The 21640-nt window shown below is 53.2% G+C and overlaps 1 long non-coding RNA gene across 1 annotated transcript; it reads left to right on the forward strand.

The window, feature by feature from the left end:
- Positions 1-5979: 5979 nt before the first annotated feature.
- On the forward strand, positions 5980-19820 carry LOC148137510 (uncharacterized). Its single transcript, XR_015754240.1, has 6 exons — positions 5980-6156; positions 6855-6996; positions 7199-7238; positions 12210-12338; positions 18643-19293; positions 19663-19820. It is a non-coding gene; the product is annotated as an uncharacterized LOC148137510 (long non-coding RNA).
- The last annotated feature ends 1820 nt before the right edge of the window (positions 19821-21640 follow it).

Here is a 21640-nt window from a genome sequence, read left to right on the forward strand (position 1 = left end):
GAATCCTTTCCCATAAACACAACATATTTATGGCTTTTCTGTCTGTAGATTTTTAAAGAATGTTAACTGGATAATGTTAAATAATTTCTGTAGTCAGTTCAGTGGAACACTCACACTGTTGTGTGTGTGCGTGTGTCTCTGTGTGCGTCTGTGTGTGTGTCTGTGTGTGTGTGTGTGTCTGTGTCTGTGTGTGTGTGTGTCTGTGTCTGTGTGTGTGTGTGTGCGTGTGTCTGTGTGTGTGTGTGTGTGCGTGTGTGTGTGCGTGTGTGTCTGTGCTGGCACTTTACCACTAACAATGTTTTTTGAAATCTTTGCTTACAGACATAACAGATAAACATGTTCCCTTTATGTCCAAATGAATTAAGTGCCTCTTTTGGATCTATATATCATGTTTGATTTGACTCACTCATCTTCAATTCTTTCAATCTATTTCTCTGTGAAATGATTTTCAAATATTATCGTGGTGCATACAGAGTAAAATCTCAGAACAAACAAATCCAATTTCAGAAAGACATCCTCCCTCTATTCTACACCTCCTCCCAAACAAATGATCCAATCATATCAAAAGATGCAAAAAGCACAATCAAAAGCAAAAAGGAATGTCCCTGAATAAATCAGGTTGTTGTTCCCAATATCTCTGAGACATTGTGTGTCCTGAGGTGCAAACCTGTTGTGGGATGTACCTCGCCAACTGGTGGACAGCTCAGCCCCCTCTCCAAAAGGATGTTACACAAGAGATGATCCCCTTTGCTGCTGCTGTACATCAATGGGGAAGAAAGGGAATGGGGAAGGTTGTTGGCAATCAAGAGAGCTGTTTTGTCCCACATGTTGATGAGCTTCTTGTGTTGTTGAAGCAGCATTCAACCAGGCAAGTGGAGAGGATTCCGTATCACACCTGACTTACGTCTTGGAAGGTGGGCAGGCAGGAGGGGAGTTGAGCGCTGTAAGATTTTTTTGCCTCTGTGCTGATCTTGTATCAATTGTATGGTTAGTCCTGTTCAGTTTCTGGTCAATATTACACCCCCCGGAATGCTGCTCATGGAGGATTCAAAAATGATATTGCTGTGGAATATCAACAAGGGATACTCAGATATTCTCTTGTTGAAGATGGTCTTTGCCAGGCTCGGATGTGATATGACTGTTACTTGCCACTTGTGCAGATTTTAGATGCTGGCCAGGTCTTGCTACATATGGATATGTGGTGTTTTAGCTACGGTGAGGTTCATGTTGTAAGATTGTTCTCAATGAGAACAAGCCTACCAGCTCAGTGAGCAAACTTACAACCGGAACATATGGATATGCGCTACATCAGTATCTGAGCAGTTGAAAATGATGCTGAATATTGTCCAATTGTCAACCAACATCCCCGCTGCTGAAGGGAAAGTGATTGACAAAGCAGCTGAAGATGGTTGACCCTGAGACTCCACCCTGAGGAACTCCCCTCGAACTAACAAGGCCTGGCTTCTCAAGTCCCACCTACTTCACAAGTGGGACATGACACGTCTGAACAGGTTGGTTAAAAATGTCACCTGCAGAAAACTCCAGGTATTCAAGTAGACTGCTGTTTGTTTCAAAGATCACCTGGCGGTGAAGCTGTTATAAAGCTATAGCCCAGGACACTGCACCACCCGGGCAATGGATTCTGAAGAAGATGCACACAGGACTGGAATGGTTCACTCTGTTTCTCTGCCAGACCTGCTGACTACCCCCAGCACTTTCTGATTTGATTTGGATGTGAGCATAAGAGGTACAGTAAGTAAGATTGCAGATGACACCAAAATTGGAGGTATGGTGGACAGCGAAGAAGGTTACCTCAGATTACAACAGATCTTGACCAGATGGGCCAATGGGCTGAGAAATGGCAGATGGAGTTTAATTCGGATAAATGCAAGGTTCTGGATTTTGGGAAAGCAAATCTTAGCAGGACTTCTACACTTAATGGTAAGGTGCAAGGGAGTGTTGATGAACAAAGAGACCTTGGAGTGCAGGTTCATAGCTCCTTGAAAGTGGAGTCGCAGGTCAATAGGATCGTGAAGAAGGCGTTTGGTATGCTTTCCTTTATTGGTCAGAGTATTGAGTACAGGAGTTGGGAGGTCATGTTGCGGCTGTACAGGGCATCAGTTAGGCCACTGTTGGAATATTGTCTGCAATTGTGGTCTCCTTCCTTTTGAAAAGATGTTGTGAAACTTGAAAGGGTTCAGAAAAGATTTACAAGGATGTTGCCAGGATTGGAAGATTTGAGCTATCGGGAGAAGCTGAACAGGCTCGGGCTGTTTTCCCTGGAGTGACGGAGGTTGATGGGTGACCTTATAGAGGTTTACAAACTCATTAGGGGTATGGAAAGGATAAATAGACAAAATCTTTTCCCTGGGGTGGGGGAGTCCAGAACTAGAGGGCATAGGTTTAGGGTGAGAGGGGAAAGATATGAAAAAGACCTAAGGGATAACATTTGCACGCACAGAGTGGTACAGGAAGTGGTGGAGGCTGGTACAATTACAACATTTAAAAGACATTTGGATGGGTATATGAATAGGAAGGGTTTGGAGGGATATGGGCCGGGCGCTGGCGGGTGGGACTGGATTGGGTTGGGATATCTGGTCGGTATGGACGGGTTGGACCGAAGAGGAGAAAGTGAGGTCTGCAGATGCTGGAGATCAAAGTTGAAACTTTATTGCTGGAACAGCACAGCAGGTCAGGCAGCATCCAGGGAACAGGAGATTCGACGTTTCGGGCACAGGCCCTTCTTCAGGAATGAGCAGAGAGTGTTCAGCAGGAGAAGATAAAAGGTAGGGAGGAGGGACTTGGAGGAGGGGAGTTGGAAATGTGATAGGTGGAAAGAGGTCAAGGTGAGGGTGATAGGTCGGAGTAGGATGGAGGCGGAGAGGTCAAGAAGGAGACTGCAGGTCAGGAAGGCGGTGCCGGGCTGGAGGGATCCGGCTGAGACAAGGTGGGGGGAGGGGGGATGAAGAAACTGGTGAAGTCCAAGTTCATCCCCTGCGGTTGGAGGGTTCCCAGTCGGAAGATAAGACGCTCCTCCTCCGACCGTCGGGTTGTTGTGGTTTGGCGGTGGATGAGTCCAATGACCTGCATATCCTCGGTGGAGTGGGAGGGGGAGTTGAAATGCTGTGCCACAGGTTGGTTGGGTTGGTTCGTCCGGGTGGCCCAGAGGTGCTCTCTGAATCGCTCCGCAAGTAGGCGGCCTGTCTCCCCAATATAGAGGAGGCCACACCGGCTGCAGCGGGTGCAGCAGATGATGTGGGTGGAGGTGCAGGTGAATCTGTGGCGGATATGGAAGTTTCCCTTGGGGCCTTGGAGAGAAGTGAGGGGGGAGGTGTGGGCACAAGTGTTGCACCTCCTGCGGTTGCAAGGGAAGGTGCCAGGAGTGGTGGTTGGGTCGGTGGGGGGTGTGGATCTGACAAGGGAGTCGCGGAGGGAGTGGTCTCTACGGAAAGCTGATAGGGGAGGGGAGGGAAATATATCCTTGGTGCTGGGGTCTGTTTGGAGGTGGCGGAAGTGACGGCGGATGATGCGCTGTACATGGAGATTGGTGGGGTGGTAGGTGAGGACCAGTGGGGTTCTGTCCTGGTGGCGGTTGGAGGGGCGGGGCTCAAGGGCGGAGGAGCGGGAAGTGGAGGAGATGCGGTGGAGGGCACCGTCGACCACGTCGGGGGGGAAATTGCGGTCCTTGAAGAAGGAGGCCATCTGTGTTGTACGTATTTTGAACTGGTCCTCCTGGGAGCAGATGCGGCGGAGACGAAGGAATTGGGAGAATGGGATGGCGTTTTTACAGGGGGCAGGATGGGAGGAGGTGTAGTCCAGGTAGCTGTGGGAGTCGGTAGGTTTTTAGTAGATGTCCGTGTTGATTCGGTCGCCTGAGATAGAAACAGAAAGGTCTAGGAAGGGGAGGGAGGAGTCCGAGACTGTCCAGGTGAATTTGAGGTCGGGGTGGAAGGTGTTAGTGTAGTGGATGAACTGTTCAACCTCCTCGTGGGAGCACGAGGTAGCGCCGATACAGTCATCAATGTAGCGAAGGAAAACATGGGGGGTGGGGCCAGTGTAGTTGCGGAAGATGGATTGTTCCACATACCCTACGAAGAGGCAGGCATAGCTGGGGCCCATGCGGGTGCCCATGGCTACTCCTTTTGTTTGGAGAAAGTGGGAGGATTGGAAAGAAAAGTTGTTCAGGGTGAGGACCAGTTCGGTCAGTCGAAGGAGGGTGTCGGTGGAAGGGTACTGGGTGGTACGGCGGGAAAGGAAGAAGCGGAGTGCTTTGAGTCCTTCGTGATGGGGAATGGAGGTGTACAGGGACTGGATGTCCATGGTGAAGATGAGGCGTTGGGGACCGGGGAAGCGGAAATCCTGGAGGAGGTGGAGGGCGTGGGTGGTGTCACGAACGTAGGTGGGGAGTTCTTGGACTAATGGGGACAGGACCGTGTCGAGGTATGCCGAGATGAGTTCGGTTGGGCAGGAGCAGGCTGAGACGATGGGTCGTCCGGGGCAGTCAGGTTTGTGGATTTTGGGCAGGAGGTAGAAACGGGCGGTGCGGGGTTGTGGGACTATGAGGTTGGAGGTGGTGGATGGGAGGTCCCCTGAGGTGATGAGGTTATGGACGGTCTGGGAGATGATGGTTTGGTGGTGGGTGTGGGGTCATGGTCAAGGGGACGGTAGGAGGAGGTATCTGCGAGCTGGCGTTTGGCCTCAGCGGTGTAAAGGTCAGTGCGCCAAACTACTACTGCGCCTCCCTTGTCAGCTGGTTTGATGGTGAGGTTGGGGTTGGAACGGAGGGAGTGGAGGGCTGCGCGTTCCGAGGGTGAGAGGTTGGAGTGGGTGGGAGGAGTGTGGGAGTTCAGGTAGCAGTTAATATCGCGGCGGCAGTTTGCTATGAAGAGGTCGAGGGCAGGTAGGAGGCCAGCACGGGGTGTCCAGGTGGACGGGGTGTGTTGGAGGTGGGAGAAGGGGTCGTCAGAGGGTGGGCGAGAGTCTTGATTGAAGAAGAAGGCACGGAGGCGAAGGCGGCGGAAGAATTGTTCGGTGTCACTCCGTGTATTGAATTCATTGACCCGAGAACGTGTGGGAACGAAGGTGAGACCCCTCCTGAGGACTGATCTTTCATCCTCAGAGAGGGGCAAGTCTGGAGGGATGGTGAACACACGGCAGGGCGGGGAGCTCGGACCTGGTGTGGGGCTGGAGCTGGATGTGGGGGCGGGGTTAGGCCTGGGGGCGGGGAAAGAGGTCGGCTTGGGGGTGGAGTTCGACATGGTGATGGAGACCGGCGGGGGGGCGGGGTTAGGCGGGGGGGCGGGGTTAGGCGCGGTGACGGAACTCGGCCGGGGGGCGGAGTTAGGCGCGGTGACGGAACGCGGCGTGGGGGCGGGGTTAGGCGCGGTGACGGAACTCGGCCCGGGGGCGGAGTTAGGCGTGGTGGCGGAACGCGGCGGGGGGGCGGGGTTAGGCGTGGTGACGGAATGCGGCGGGGGGGCGGGGTTAGGCGTGGTGACGGAACGCGGCGGGGGGGCGGAGACACATGCGGCGATGTGGTCCAAACGTATATTGCTGACGTCACTGGGGGCGGAAGTAGCTGCGGCGACCACGCAGACAGAGTTCTTCCCGTAGCCGCGGAGGTCGCCAATCTGTTGGTGATTGTCTTCATGACGATCGCAGAGCAGGTTGTCTGTGCGGCGATCCCGGAGGCGGTTGTTTGGGCCGCGATCATGAAGGTTGCGAGGTCGGTGGGGGCGGAAGTGACGTCATCGTCGTCGGCGTCTGAGGCTATTGCCGCGGGCGCTGTAGCGGCCGCGTGTGTAATGGCGCCGGACTGGTTTCGCAGGCTCTGTATCCAGGCTGGACATCTCTCTGATTCTAGTCTCAGGTTTTTAGCATCTGCAGGAATAACCTTCAAGCCCCGCCCCGTGACGTCACACATCCCACTGCGCATGCGTCCACATTCCCGGCCAAGATGGCGGCTGTTCTCCTCGGAAATGCAAAACATTTACCCACAAGTTATTTTTCAAGGTGCTCGCTTCTCGCTGGAAGGGTTTATTCTCGGTCTGAATCCCTCTGTCCAGCTCCTGCAGCCTTACCGTCTGGAAAAGCGCGTCTCTTCCCATTTCCCACGGAGACAAACCCGGCACTGCGGCTGCACCGCCCTCGGCTGTAGTGAGTATAGAGGGTATTCACCACCGCGGGGAATGCTGGGTAGCTACTCCGCCATTGAGGAGATTAACACAGAAGGTTAATTCTGTTCATTAATAATTTTCTCTTTCCTGTATTCCAATCTTCTGCTATCCAAATAATCTTTGGAAGAGCAAAATTGGCTGTTAGAAAAACATCTTAAAGTTGGATGCATCTCACAAATCTCTCAAATTTTTGATTAGATTAGATTACTTACAGTGTGGAAACAGGCCCTTCGGCCCAACAAGTCCACACCGCCCCGCCGAAGCACAACCCACCCATACCCCTACATTTACCCCTTACCTAACACTACGGGCAATTTAGCATGGCCAATTCACCTGACCTGCACATCTTTGGACTGTGGGAGGAAACCGGAGCACCCGGAGGAAACCCACGCAGACACGGGGAGAACGTGCAAACTCCACACAGTCAGTCGCCTGAGGCGGGAATTGAACCCGGGTCTCTAGCGCTGTGAGGCAGCAGTGCTAACCACTGTGCCACCGTGCCCCCCACAAATCATCTCTACAACATAACCCTGTCATTAAAATACTAGATGTCTCAAATCATGTTGTAAATTCCTGTCCGGAACTGATGGTGGTAGATTTTGGAAACTCCTTTAACAGGTGGATGTTTAACACTCAAGCCAAGAGATACATTTGTTTATTCTGAATGTCTCTCAACAGGTTTCTTTTGTCATCTCATTTTACAAAATAGTGGAAGGAATGAAAACTGAAGTGTTTCTCTGATGCCAGTTCTGTGCTAACTTCTCAGCTTCAAGCTCCAGCCAGAGAGTTTACATTGAAGTACAATGACACTGATTCAGAGGTGAATATTTTTGAGCATTCATCTATAATTCAGTAGTTAACGTGCTTTGCTGTGGTTCATTGGTTAGGCCCTGGTGTGATCTCTTTACTGTGGATCTGAATCCCTGTCCTCCATGACAATCGCTTTGCCAATGTCCAACCTGCGCTACCTTTAATAATGAGTATTTTAACACTCTGTGACAGTTTACTGTTATTTCTTCCAGTTATGGTCAAATGAGAACTTCATCACTGCAGGTCCCTGAGGTATGTGCTGTTAATTTATTCCACTCGTATGTGTGGCCTCCCTCATAAACATCACTCAGACCCTGCTATGCTCCGTATTGCTTTCATTCTTCATGCTACCTCTTACACACACTATTCCCTTCCCTGCTCGTACACACCCGTGCTTACACCCCCATCGCCTTCCCCCTCCCGTCGCCTTCCCCTTCCCTTCCCTTCTCCCCCCCAGTCATTCTTCTCCTCCCCCATCACCCTTCTCCTCCCCCTCCACCCTTCTCCTCCCCCCCCCGTCACTCTTCTCCTCCCACCTGTCACCTTTCTCCACTTCCACCCCTTCACCATTCTCCTCTCCCACCCCGTCACCCTTCTCCTCCCCCCCGATCTCCTCCCCCCCATCTCCTTCTCTTCCCCCCTGTCACCCTTTCCCCCCCGTCGTCACCCTTCTTTCCCCCCCGTCACCCTTCTCCGCCCCCCGTCACACTTCTTCCCCCCCCGTCACACTTCTTCCCCCCCCGTCACCCTTCTTCCCCCCCCCGTCACCCTTCTTCCCCCCCCCGTCACCCTTCTTCCCCCCCCCGTCACCCTTCTTCCCCCCCCCGTCACCCTTCTTCCCCCCCCCGTCACCCTTCTTCCCCCCCCCGTCACACTTCTTCCCCCCCCCGTCACCCTTCTTCCCCCCCCGTCACCCTTCTTCCCCCCCCGTCACCCTTCTTCCCCCCCCCCGTCACCCTTCTTCCCCCCCGTCACCCTTCTTCCCCCCCCCCGTCACCCTTCTTCCCCCCCCGTCACCCTTCTTCCCCCCCCGTCACCCTTCTTTCCCCCCCCCCGTCACCCTTCTTCCCCCCCCCGTCACCCTTCTTCCCCCCCCCGTCACCCTTCTTCCCCCCCCCATCACCCTTCTTCCCCCCCCGTCACCCTTCTTCCCCCCCGTCACCCTTCTTCCCCCCCCGTCACCCTTCTTCCCCCCCCGTCACCCTTCTTCCCCCCCCGTCACCCTTATTCCCCCCCCGTCACCCTTCTTCCCCCCCCCGTCACCCTTCTTCCCCCCCCCGTCACCCTTCTTCCCCCCCCGTCACCCTTCTTCCCCCCCCCCCGTCACCCTTCTTCCCCCCCCCGTCACCCTTCTTCCCCCCCCCGTCACCCTTCTTTCCCCCCCCCGTCACCCTTCTTTCCCCCCCCCGTCACCCTTCTTCCCCCCCCGTCACCCTTCTTCCCCCCCCCCGTCACCCTTCTTCCCCCCCCCCGTCACCCTTCTTCCCCCCCCCCCGTCACCCTTCTTCCCCCCCCCGTCACCCTTCTTCCCCCCCCCGTCACCCTTCTTCCCCCCCCCCCCGTCACCCTTCTTCCCCCCTCGTCACCCTTCTTCCCCCCCCTCGTCACCCTTCTTCCCCCCACGTCACCCTTCCTTCACCCCCGTCACCCTTCTTCACCCCCGTCACCCTTCTTCCCCCCCTGTCACCCTTCTTTCCCCCCCCCCGTCACCCTTCTTTCCCCCCCCGTCGCCCTTCTTCTCTCCCACCCCGTCACCCTTCTCCTCCCCCCCATCTCCTCCCCCCCATCTCCTTCTCTTCCCCCCTGTCACCCTTTCCCCCACCGTCGTCACCCTTCTTTCCCCCCCGTCACCCTTCTCCGCCCCCCGTCACACTTCTTCCCCCCCCCGTCACCCTTCTTCCCCCCCCGTCACCCTTCTTCCCCCCCCCCGTCACCCTTCTTCCCCCCCCCCGTCACCCTTCTTCCCCCCCGTCACCCTCCCTCCCCCCCCCCGTCACCCTTCTTCCCCCTCCATCACCCTTCTTCCCCCTCCATCACCCTTCTTCCCCCTCCATCACCCTTCTTCCCCCTCCATCACCCTTCTTCCCCCTCCATCACCCTTCTTCCCCCTCCATCACCCTTCTTCCCCCCCCCGTCACCCTTCTTCCCCCCCCCGTCACCCTTCTTCCCCCCCCGTCACCCTTCTTCACCCCCGTCACCCTTCTTCACCCCCGTCACCCTTCTTCACCCCCGTCACCCTTCTTCCCCCCCCGTCACCCTTCTTTCCCCCCCCCCCCGTCACCCTTCTTTCCCCCCCCCGTCACCCTTCTTTCCCCCCCCCCGTCACCCTTCTTTCCCCCCCCGTCACCCTTCTTTCCCCCCCCGTCACCCTTCTTTCCCCCCCCCGTCACCCTTCTTTCCCCCCCCGTCACCCTTCTTTCCCCCCCCCGTCACCCTTCTTTCCCCCCCCCGTCACCCTTCTTCCCCCCCCCCCGTCACCCTTCTTTCCCCCCCCCTCGTCACCCTTCTTTCCCCCCCCCGTCACCCTTCTTTCCCCCCCCCCGTCACCCTTCTTTCCCCCCCCCCGTCACCCTTCTTTCCCCCCCCCCGTCACCCTTCTTTCCCCCCCCCCGTCACCCTTCTTCCCCCCCCCCGTCACCCTTCTTCCCCCCCCGTCACCCTTCTTCCCCCCCCGTCACCCTTCTTCACCCCCCCCGTCACCCTTCTTCCCCCCCCCCGTCACCCTTCTTCCCCCCCCCCCCCGTCAAACTTCTTCCCCCCCCCCCCCGTCACCCTTCTTCCCCCCCGTCACCCTTCTTCCCCCCCCCGTCACCCTTCTTCCCCCCCCGTCACCCTTCTTCCCCCCCCCCCCCGTCACCCTTCTTCCCCTCCATCACCCTTCTTCCCCCCCCAGTCACCCTTCTTCACCCCCGTCACCCTTCTTCACCCCCGTCACCCTTGTTCACCCCCGTCACCCTTCTTCCCCCCCTGTCACCCTTCTTTCCCCCCCCCGTCACCCTTCTTTCCCCCCCCCCGTCACCCTTCTTTCCCCCCCCCGTCACCCTTCTTTCCCCCCCCGTCGCCCTACTTCTCTCCCACCCCGTCACCCTTCTCCTCCCCCCCATCTCCTCCCCCCCATCTCCTTCTCTTCCCCCCTGTCACCCTTTCCCCCACCGTCGTCACCCTTCTTTCCCCCCCGTCACCCTTCTCCGCCCCCCCGTCACCCTTCTCCGCCCCCCCGTCACACTTCTTCCCCCCCCCGTCACCCTTCTTCCCCCCCCGTCACCCTTCTTCCCCCCCCGTCACCCTTCTTCCCCCCCCCCGTCACCCTCCCTCCCCCCCCCCCCGTCACCCTTCTTACCCCTCCATCACCCTTCTTCCCCCTCCGTCACCCTTCTTCCCCCCCCCGTCACCCTTCTTCCCCCCCCCCGTCTCCCTTCTTCCCCCCCCCGTCACCCTTCTTCCCCCCCCCGTCACCCTTCTTCCCCCCCCGTCACCCTTCTTCCCCCCCCGTCACCCTTCTTCCCCCCCCGTCACCCTTCTTCCCCTCCGTCACCCTTCTTCCCCCCCCGTCACCCTTCTTCCCCCCCCGTCACCCTTCTTCCCCCCCCCGTCACGCTTCTTCCCCCCCCGTCACCCTTCTTCCCCCCCCCGTCACCCTTCTTCCCCCCCCCGTCACCCTTCTTCCCCCCCCGTCACCCTTCTTCCCCCCCCCCCCGTCACCCTTCTTCCCCCACCCCGTCACCCTTCTTCACCCCCCCCGTCACCTTTCTTCCCTCCCCCGTCACCCTTCTTCCCCCCCCATCACCCTCCTTCCCCCCCCCATCACCCTCCTTCCCCCCCCCGTCACCCTTCTTCCCCCCCCCGTCACCCTTCTTCCCCCCCCCGTCACCCTTCTTCCCCCCCCCGTCACCCTTCTTCCCCCCCGTCACCCTTCTTCCCCCCCCCGTCACCCTTCTTCCCCCCCCCGTCACCCTTCTTCCCCCCCCCGTCACCCTTCTTCCCCCCCGTCACCCTTCTTCCCCCCCCGTCACCCTTCTTCCCCCCCCGTCACCCTTCTTCCCCCCCGTCACCCTTCTCCGCCCCCTGTCACCCTTCTCCCCCCCATCACCCTTCTCCCCCCGTCACCATCCTCTCCCCATCGCCTTTCGCCATCACCTTTTCCCGCCATCACCTTTTCCCGCCATCACCTTTTCCCGCCATCACCTTTTCCCGCCATCACCTTTTCCCGCCATCACCTTTTACGCCATCACCTTTTCCCGCCATCACCTTTTCCCGCCATCACCTTTTCCCCCCATCGCCTTCTCCCATCGCCTTCCCACCCCCCCATCGCCTTCCCACCCCCCCATCGCCTTCCCACCCCCCCATCGCCTTCTCCCCAATCGCTTTCCCACCCCCATCGCCTTCTCCCCATCACCTTCCCACCCCCCCATCGCCATCCCACCCCCCCATTGCCTTCCCAACCCCCCCCCCCATGGCCCTTCCACCCCCCTATCGCCTTCCCACCCGCGCTTTTTCCCCCAATCGCCTTCCCACCCCCCACATGGCATGGAGTTCAAGTCACCCTCTGGGACAGGAGGACAGGGACGGAGTGGAGCCTGGGGGGAGAGAGAGAGAGAGAGAAAGAGACAGTGTGAGAGAGACAGTGTGAGAGAGAGACAGACAGACAGACTAGAATAAAACCCAGTGAGAGAACACACTCAGAAAGCGGAATAAACAAATACCTGGTGCGGGGGGGAGACAGAACGACAGGGAGGGAGAGAGAAAAAGCCCATGGAGAGGGAGAGCGATAGAGAGATTGGGAAAGACTGAACGATTAAAAAATTCCAGGAAAAAGAGTGAGGAGGAAGAGAGTAATAGGAAGGGGATCTCCAGGGGAACATGACCAGGATGGAGATGGGAAGGATGGAGAGAGCTGGGGATTGAAGGAAAGATGTAGGGAAGAGAGAGGGAACACGGGAATGTAGATGGGAGCTGCAGTGAGTGACGGAGGCAGTATCATCTGTGGGATCAGACTGTGCAGCAACTCCCTCTCCAACCTTTCTGCCCCTTTGTCTCCCCCCTCCAGCCCAGAGCTCGCCCCTTATGGTAACAATCCCAGAGACAGCCTGAACCCCACAATTCTTTTCCGTCTGCGTTCTGTGTCTGTGTCTGTGTGTCTGAGTGTTGTGTGTGTATCTGCGTGTGTAAATGAACAACAAGGAGACAGGACGGTTTCTGATTATTCTCTCTCTCTGGTTCCAGCTCTTGTCTGATGATTCCTCACGGCAGAATGATTGGATTCTCTCTGTCTCTTCATCGTCCGAGTTTCAGCTCCCAAATCAAATCCCCTCCTCGGGGGGAGAGACTGTTGCAATGTAGGCCACTCTGCAGGTGGTTTGAGACACAGCAAGATCCCACAAGTAGTATTACTCTGATATTAGAACAAGTCTTTAGATCGAATTTCTCATTTGAGGTTTTAATTCCCACCTTGGGAGTCCTGTCTGTCAGACACTTACTGGGGATTGATGTGTTTGTGCCAAATCCCAGGCCCCAGTTATTTTAGCCCCAGGCTTCAAATCTGTTTTAAAAATGACAGGGCCGCAATCTGACAGGAGCCAGTTAACCAGAGGCCCCTAAAACTCAGAGGAGATTCGCCCTCGGGGTAAATAAACACGCAACCCACGTGGGCCCCCTCGGGGTGCAGCCTGTCGACTAGGTCTCAGGACCATGTCCCCTCTGGAGAAAGCTTTTGTTCAGAGGTCTCCTGATCCCAAAGTTTCACTCTTTGAATCTTCAAGTGGCCAGCAAGATCCCTTGGAAGGAAAGAGACAGCACTATTTGAAAGGCAAAGGAGAGGAGGCGAAAGCGTGGGGGAAGGGATTGAAGGGGGAAAGGAGAGGGAGAGAAGGAGAGTTGGAGGCAGGGGATGGAAAGCAAGGGGTAGGGAATGGTGGGGGGAAGGATTGGAGAGGAAGGGGAGAGGGGGAAAGGACAGGGGGAAGGAGGGTGGGATGGAGAGGAGTTAAGGGGGGAGGGAGAAGGGGAAAGGGGTGAAGGAGAGGGGTGAGGAGGCAGCGTGGAGGAATGGAAGGAGATGGAGAGAGGGGGAAGGAGAGGGGGGAAAGGATAGAGGGTGGGGAGAAGAGGGTGGGAGGATGGGAGCGGAGCAGAGGGGAAGCCGATTGGTAGGGAAAGAGAGGGGAGAAAGTAAGGGGGATGGAGGGGAGAAGCAGAAAGAGATAAGAGTGAGTGGGGAAGGAGAGGGGAAAGGAGAAGAGGCGTGAAGGGAGGGAGGAGAGACTGGAAAGAGAGGAGGAGTGGTAGGGGGAGGAAGCAGGTGGAGGAGAGAGGGAGGACGGGGCGGAGTAGAGGGGAGAATGTGATTGGTATGGTAGGAGAAGAGAGAAAGTAATATTGGAGGGGAGAAGCAGAGAGAGAGAAGAGTGGTGGGGAAGGAGGGAGGAGAAGGGGAAAGGAGAGGGAGTGGAAGAGGGGGTAAAGAGAGGGGAGAAGGTGGGGAGGTAGAGGGGGAAGGGAAAAGGGAGGGAAGAAGGGGTGTGAGGGAGGGAAGGAGTAGGAGAGGGGGGAAGGAAAGAGGGAAGGAGAGGGGGAAGGAGAGGGTGGGAAGGGGGAAGAAGGGGTGATGGGGGCAGAGTAGAGGGGGAGGCAATTGGTAGGGTAGGAGAAGGGAGAATGTTAGGGGAATGGAGGAGAGAGGCAGAGAGAGAATAGGAGGGGAGGAGAGGGGAAAGGAGAAGAGGAGTGGGTGGGAAGAAGGGGGGAAAGGGTGAAGTAGAGGGTGGAAAAGAGAGAGTTGGAAGGAGAGGAGAAAAGGGGAGGGAAGAAGGAGAATGGGGGGAGAAGGAGAGGAGGAAGAGTGGGGAAGGGAAGAGGGGGGGAAGGAGGGAGTGGGTAGGAGAGGAGAAGGAGAGTGAGGAAAGGATGGGGAGGAAGGAGGGAGAGGGGAGGACAGGAGGGGGGAAGGAGAGAGGGCGAAGGGGGAGGGGAGGAGGAAGAGTAGGGGAGTGGAAGAAGGGGAGAGTGTGTGTGAAGGGGGGAGAGGTTGGAGAGGAGTGCAAGGAGGCGAGGAAGAAGGGGAGGGAGGGGAGGAGGAGGAGGGTGAAGGAGGTGGGGAAGGAGAGGGAGGCAAAGGACAGGGGAGAAGGTAAGTTGAAGGAGAAATGGGATGAAGGAGAGGTGGAGCGAGGAGACGGGGAGGAGGAGGGGGTTGGAATGGGGGAACGAGAGGAGGGGAAAGGAGCGGGGGAAAGGAGATTTGGGATCAATTGCCTTTTACTGAAAACAGTTCCCAACTTGTATGTGCCTGTAGCTCCCGCCAGTCTGAAACCCTCATTACCCACTATCCTGTCTCTGAGCCAATGGTATCTTCATTCCCAGGGGAGGGACAACATGGGGCTAGATACAGAGTAAATCTCCCTCCACATTCTCTGCATCGAATACTCCCAGGACATGTGCAGCATGGGGTTAGATACAGAGTATAGACCCCTCTGCACTGTTCCTATCAAACACACACAGGATAGGGACAGCATGGGCGTTAGGTACAAAGTTAGGCAGCATTGTAGACAGTGCAGATGGCACCTTAACATTACAAAGGGATATTTATCGACTGAGTGAATGGGCAAAGCTGTGTTAGATGGAGTTCAGTGCAAGCAGGTGTGTGGGTATCAGGTTGGAGTACAGAGAGGGAGCACAAAGGAGGTTTACAAGAATGAGCCTGAACCTCGGGGTCACATTCTGGGGTGACACTCGACAAATGAGGCCGGTTTTCATCAGAATTGAGAAAGTTAAGGGTGATCTGATCAAAGCCTCCAAGGTATAAACAGGATGAGACAGGCTAGATCAAGATCAACGATTCCCACTGGTTGGAGATTCTAGACCGAGAGGGAGCAGAGTCTGAGAATGAGGGCCCAGAGCGTTCAGGAGAGATGGTAGGAAGCACTTTGACACACAAAATGTGGGAGAGGGACTCTCTTCCACAAACAGCAGTGGATGCTGGATCAGTCGTTCAGGTTAAATCGGAGAGAGATACATTTTTGTTCAGTGAAGATATTGAGGGATATGGGCCAAAGGAAGGAATGTGGAGTTAGGCCACCGATCAGCCATGATCCCATTGAATGATGCAAAAGGCTCGAGGGGCTGAATGGCCTCTTCCTTTTCCTATGTTCCAGAATAAAGATCCCCCTACACTGTCCCCATCAAACACTTTCAGGGCAGGGACAGAATGGGATTAGATGCACAGTAAAGCTGCCTTTACTGTATCCCCATCAGGGGAGCATCAGAACAGGGTTAGATACAGAGTAAAACTCCCTCTACACTATCCCCAACAACCGCTCACGGAGCTTTAATATTTGAAGATGACCATATTATTCTGTCATTCCTTGCCCCTCAGTAACTGTGTGTATGCGTATGTGAGAGAGTGAGACAGAGACAGAGACCATCATTGGGTCAGGTACTCCTGTACCTCAGTACTTAGAGTCATAGAGTCACAGAAACAGACCCATTCAACCCGTCCATGCCGACCAGATATCCCAATCCAATCTAGTCCCATCTGCCAACACCCGGCCCATATCCCTCCAAACCCTTCCTATTCATATACCCATCCAAATGCCTTTCAAATGTTGCAATTGTACCAGTCTCCACCACTTTCTCTGGCAGCTCATTCCATACATGTACCACCCTCTGTGTGAAAAAGGTCCCTTAGGTCTCTTTCATATCTTTCCCCTCTCACCATAAACCTACACCCTCCAGTTGTGGACTAACCAACCCCAGGGAAAATACTTTGTCTATTTATCCTTTCCATGCCCCCCTCATGATTTTATAAACCTGTGTAAGGTCACCCCTCAGCCTCTGATGCTCCAGGGAAAACAGCCCCAGCCTATTCAACCTCTCCCTATAGCTCAAATCCTCCAACCCCTGGCAACATCCTTGTAAATCTTTTCTGAACCCTTTCAAGTTTCACAACATCTTTCCGATAGGAAGGAGACCAGAATTGCACGCAACATTCCAACAGTGGCCTGACCAATGTCCTGTACAGCCGCAACATGACCTCCCAACTCCTGTACTCAATGCTCTGACCAATAAAGGAAAGCATTCCAAATGCCTTCATCACTATCCTATCTACCTGTGTCTCCACTTTCAAGGAGCTATGATCCTGCATTCCAAGGTCTCGTTGTTCAGCAACACTCCATCGGACCTTACCATTAAGTGTATAAGTCCTGTTAAAATTTGCTTTCCCAAAATGCAGCACCTCACATTCATCTCAATTAAACTGTATCTGCCACTTCTCAGCCTATTGGCCCATGTGATCAAGGTCCAGTTGCAATCTGAGGTAACCATCTTCGCTGTTCACTACAACTCCAATTTTGGTGTCAACAACTCAGTGGGAGAATTGGGGCCAGACAATATTCAGTGGGATAGTTGGTGCAGTTCATCACTAAAGGAAGGATTTGTGCAGGATTGGTAATTCGGAGATTTGATACAGGGCCCGCTAAAATTAGAGAATTCTGGCAGCGGACCACTAAATGGGAGAATGGTTGTAAGAAAATACTAAATGGATGAACTGGTGCACAGTGGGACGAGAATTAGGGCCTGGCACCAGTAAATGGGTGAATTAGAGTAGGGCACCTTTAAATAGTAGAATTGGACTGGGCATCAGTAAATGGAAGAATGAGTATCGGGGTATGAGTAAATGGGAGAACTGGTGGGGCTTCAGTAGATGGGTTTGGTACACAGTGCCATTGCATTAGAAAATTAGTGGGAGTGCCAATACATTAGAGAATTGGAACAGAGCAGGTCTAAATGGGAGAATAGGGGCAGGGAATCAATAAAAAGGAGAAATGTTGCAAGCATCAGGAAATTGGAGTTTCAGTTCAGCGCACCCCAAAATGTACAAATGTGAGGAGGGAAGCAATCCGTGTAAGAAATATATCAGAGAACAGTTACATGGGCATCAATACTTGGAGACTTGCTCGAGAGAATGTACACGTGAGAGAGAGATTGCGAGTGCATGAGTGAGGGAATGTGTGTGTGAGTGAGGGAGTGTGCGTGCATGAGTGAGAGTGTGCAGGTGCGAGTGAGAGAGCGTGTGCACTTGCAGGACTTACACAGTTAATGGTAGTGCCCTGGGGAGTGTTGTTGAACAGAGAGACCTCGGGGTGCAGGTACATAGTTCCTTGAAAGTGGTGCCACAGGTAGGCAGGGTCACAGGGTGGTGAAGGAGGCATTTGGCAGGCTTGCCTTTATCGGGCAGAGCACTGAGCCCAGGAGTTGGGAAGCCATGTTACAGCTGTACAAGACATTGGTGAGTCCACATTTGGAGGACTGCGTACCATCCTGTTCACCCTGCTGTAGGAAGAAGGTTATTTAACTGCAAAGGGTGGAAAACAGATTGACAAGGATGTTCCCCCAACTGGAAGGCCTGAGTTATAAGGAGAGGCTGGGACATTTTCCCCTGGAGCACTGGAGGCTGAGGGGTGATCTTATCGAGATTTATAAAACCATGATGGACTTCGATTTAAGGTGAGAGGGGAAAGATTTAAAAGGGACCTGAGGAGTAAATCTTTAACAGAGCCTGGTATGTGTATGGAAGGAGTTCCTAGAGGATGTAATCGAGGGGCGTACAATTACAACATTTAAAAGACATGAGGGCAGATATAAGGAAAGGAAAGGTGTAAATGGGGCTTGGTCAGTTCAGAAAAGCTTTTCAACAAGGACCAGTTGTGTGACATGCTGTGGGACTACAGTTTCTAGAACTCACTCCTGGGTAATTGTTACTCTGTATGTAAGTGAGATTAATCCCCTCAATTCAATTCCAGTCTTTAACTCACCCCTGGATCACCATTATTCTGTGTAAACCTTCCATTGAACTCTCACTGCCTCCCTGCCACCTGCCTGGATTCATTCCTCCCATTGACCAACCAAGCTATACCCTCTACCGGCGTTCACCTCGCCACTCTGTCCCCTCCCCACCCTAAACCCTCCCCCACGCCCCCACCCCTTTATCAGCAGCTCCCCTTACCCTCACTACCGAAGCATTGCCCTCTCCACCCCCTGATGCTGCCTGGCCTGCTGTGTTCTTCCAGCCTCCTGCATGTCTCCGATGGTTAGTAAGGTGGCTCCAAATGTGGTGGTGGGGTAGTGAACGGTGAAGGAGGTTTACCTCAGTGTTAAACAGGACCTTGATCAGACGGGCCAATCAGGAGCTGATACAAGGTTGGGTTTAAGGAGCTGTTTTACAGATGGAAACAAAATCCTTGCTGATGGTCCGTCAATCTTCCAATTGATCCCAGGCTCCATTATGAAGGCCCAAGCAAACAGTGTTCACCCAGAGTCAGTTCCCACTGAGCCCAATGGAGTCAGTGAGAGCCACAAAACCTTTTCATGGCAGCACTGAGGGGGGGTCGGCTCATCTGCCACATCCAACCCCATTCCCCAGTGTCGGATCCGGTCTGTCAGTGAGCCCTCTGACTGGGCCGTGGATTCCCCACCAACACAGCGGCTGATTGGTGGAAAGAACCAAATAAAGAGAGGGGGTAATATCAGCATCAGGCCGGGGGGGAAGGGAATGGAACCAGAGAAAGGAAATCATTGCTGAAAATACATCTGTAATCAAAAGACACGGATTATTTACAGTATATTACTCTGTGTAATAGGAACATTCTCCTTTTTTATTTAGTTTTGCCCAGATGAGTGGATGAGTGAATTCCGTGAGGACAGGAGCCTGCTATTGCTGTTCCCACTCCGGCCTGCAGTGACCGATGATACTTGCCTCCAGGTCATTGACCTTGTATCTGGTTCACTCACTGACAACTGGTTGCTGGGGATAATGTTGTTCTGTGCTTGTCTTATTCCCCCTTCGGGGGAATCTTTCAGCTTTCTATTAACGGTTGCCCATTGCTGACAACACTTCCCACTGTTTTGCTCCTCCAGTCTCTTTGGTTTCGCTCCTCAGATGGAACCATTCCTTGCCCGTTAGGAAAGGAGTGTTACCGTGTTGCTGCTGCTCCTTCTCCTGTCAGTCCATTCCTCACCTGGACCCCTCATTCCATTATCTGCTGCCTTTAATGTTCACTCTCAGTTACTTGGATTTATTCATCAATTGAATTATTTTTATAACTGGATATTTCAGGGCATGTTTTAACTGGTCTCTGAAACTGTTCTGTGTCACCACATAAACAAGTGCATTGGTGCAGCAGCTCAGGTCCCACAGCTTGTGAGGCTTGTGAAAAGATATCGAAAGCAGTGGAATCCAAGGAATGAGCAACACGAAAGAAACGTAAAATATCCACCAACCAGAGAAGGATGAAACTTGCAGATATGGCAAAGAGTAAGATCACAGATTTCCTTCTGCTCTCTATCTCTGGGTCATTCTCTATCTCTGGGTCATTCTCTATTTTTCTCTGACCCCTGAGTCCCTTACGCACCGTAATGGTCTCAGAGATGTGTCCGACAGTCAGAACATTAAGAAAGAGAATAAAAGTGAATGGGAGCATTGGTGTTAAAAATCGCTCAAAGTATTGAAAACTTGCCCACCGGCGGTCAGTATAGTAACTGGACATGGTAGAACAGTACCATGGAACAATGTTGATGACCTTTCCAGGTTTAAATCTAAAATAGTTGGGAACATTTTTAAAAGAAAAGAAAATACAGATTGTTGCTCGAACCCTAATTGAACTATTCTCTGTCCCATACTTAGTTTTCATCTGACAAAAACAAATGGCGACAAATCGATCAAAAGAGAAAGTATGGGTGAACCAGACAGAACAATCAATGGCCCAGCAGCTCAACACATGGATAACACGACACACAGGAGTGATGTCCAGGAAACACCGAGGATAATAATAAAATGGAAACCAGTGAAGTACGATTTTGAAAGCAATGAATAGCAGATCCGATATTGTCATGGCCACCAGATAATGAGTGGTGCTTTTAGACAAACCACACTTGCCCCGAGCTTGGATTAGAATCACAACTAGACTTACTGTAAGAGAGAGAAAAGGGAAAAAAGAGACTTGACGTTACTGGTCAAATGTATCTGTGCCTGAGCCCAGACTATAAGTATTTTATGCAAAAGTGAGGACGGCAAATGCGAGAAACCAGAGTTTAGATCAGAGTGGTGCTGGAAAAGGACAGCAGGTCAGGCAGTATCTGAGGAGCAGGAAAATCATCATTTCGGACGAAAGCTCTTCATCAGGAATAGCATAAAGATAATTGTTGTTCCATATCACAGAAACGTTAAAGCTTCTGAATCATTTTCACTTTGAAAATACACAGGGATGAACACAAATAGCAGGTTCGTCTCAGAAACACAGTGACATATTCAACATTTTTTCTGGGGTTGACAGTGGTTGATTTATTCTGCTTTATACATTGCTCAGGCTCACTGGAGTTGTAAATTAGATAACAGCATTCACACAAACACTCCCAGGATCAGTAAAACAAAGAGTGGATGCACCTAACACAGACATGGATTACAAAACAAACTTGAAATCAGTTTTGGAGCCTCCACAGTTGAGTTTACTCCTAAAATTCTGCACCCACACAACATTAATTACAGTACATGGCACTGGATCACTCAACCGTGTCTAGGAATGGATGGTGTCTCAAATGTGAACAAAGAAATGATAGAGCATTGAGCCCCTCACTCTGAACATCCTGGCAAGCTGAACTAAGAAGATATTCACCAGGGTATCTGACCACCATGCCCCAGCTTGGATACCCAATGCAATCAGGAGAACTTCAACATTTGGCACTGACCCCCCACCAACTGTCGAACACTGTGTACCACGACCTCCACCCAAACCCAGACATGAGTAATATCCCAACAGTTAAGGAGAATCGGGGGCAGAGTTGAGTTTGGTAGCCATTACAAAAGAGAAAGTGCTAAAAAAAGAGCCAAAAGGTCTAAAAATCGATAAATCTCCTGGCCCGGATGGGGTATATCCTAGAGTTCTGAGGGAGGTGGCTGAGGAAATAGCAGAGGCATTGGTTGTGATCTTTCAAAAATTACTGGAGTCCAGGAAAGTCCCAAATAATTGGAAAATCACTGTTGTAACCTTCTTGTTCAAGAAAGGATCAAGACAAAAGATGGAAAATTATAGGCCAATTAGCCTAATCTCGGTTGTAGGTAAAATTCTAGAATCCATTAAGGATGAGATTTCTAAATTCTTGGAATTGCAGTGTCGGATTAGAACAAGTCACCACGGATTTAGTAAGGGGAGATCGTGCCTGACAAACCTGTTAGAATTCTTTGAAGAGTTAACAAGTAGGTTAGACCAGGGAAACCCAGTGGTTGTTATCTACCTAGACTTCCAAAAGGCCTTTGATTAGGTGTTTCACAGGAGGTTGCTGAGTAAGGTGAGCTACTGGCATGGATTAGGGATTGGCTGTCTGATATAAGGCAGAGAGTTGGGATGAAAGGTTCTTTTTCGGAATGGCGGTTAGTGACAAGTTAGATCCCGCAGTGTTCAGTGTTGGGGCGCAGCTGTCCACTTTAAATATTAATGGTCTGGATGGAGGGACTGTGGCATTCTGGTGAAGTTCACCAATGATACGAAGTTAGGTGGACAGGCAGGTAGTACTCAGGAGGTGGGGAAGCTGCAGAAAGATTTAGACAGTTTCAGAGAGTGGTCCAGGAAATGGCTGATGAAATTCAATGTGAGCAAATGCGAGGT

The sequence above is a fragment of the Chiloscyllium plagiosum genome, unplaced genomic scaffold (assembly GCF_037043375.1).
Source record: "Chiloscyllium plagiosum isolate Xiang-an unplaced genomic scaffold, Cpla_swu_hap1 HiC_scaffold_43, whole genome shotgun sequence".
In the NCBI taxonomy this organism is placed as follows: Eukaryota; Metazoa; Chordata; class Chondrichthyes; order Orectolobiformes; family Hemiscylliidae; genus Chiloscyllium; species Chiloscyllium plagiosum.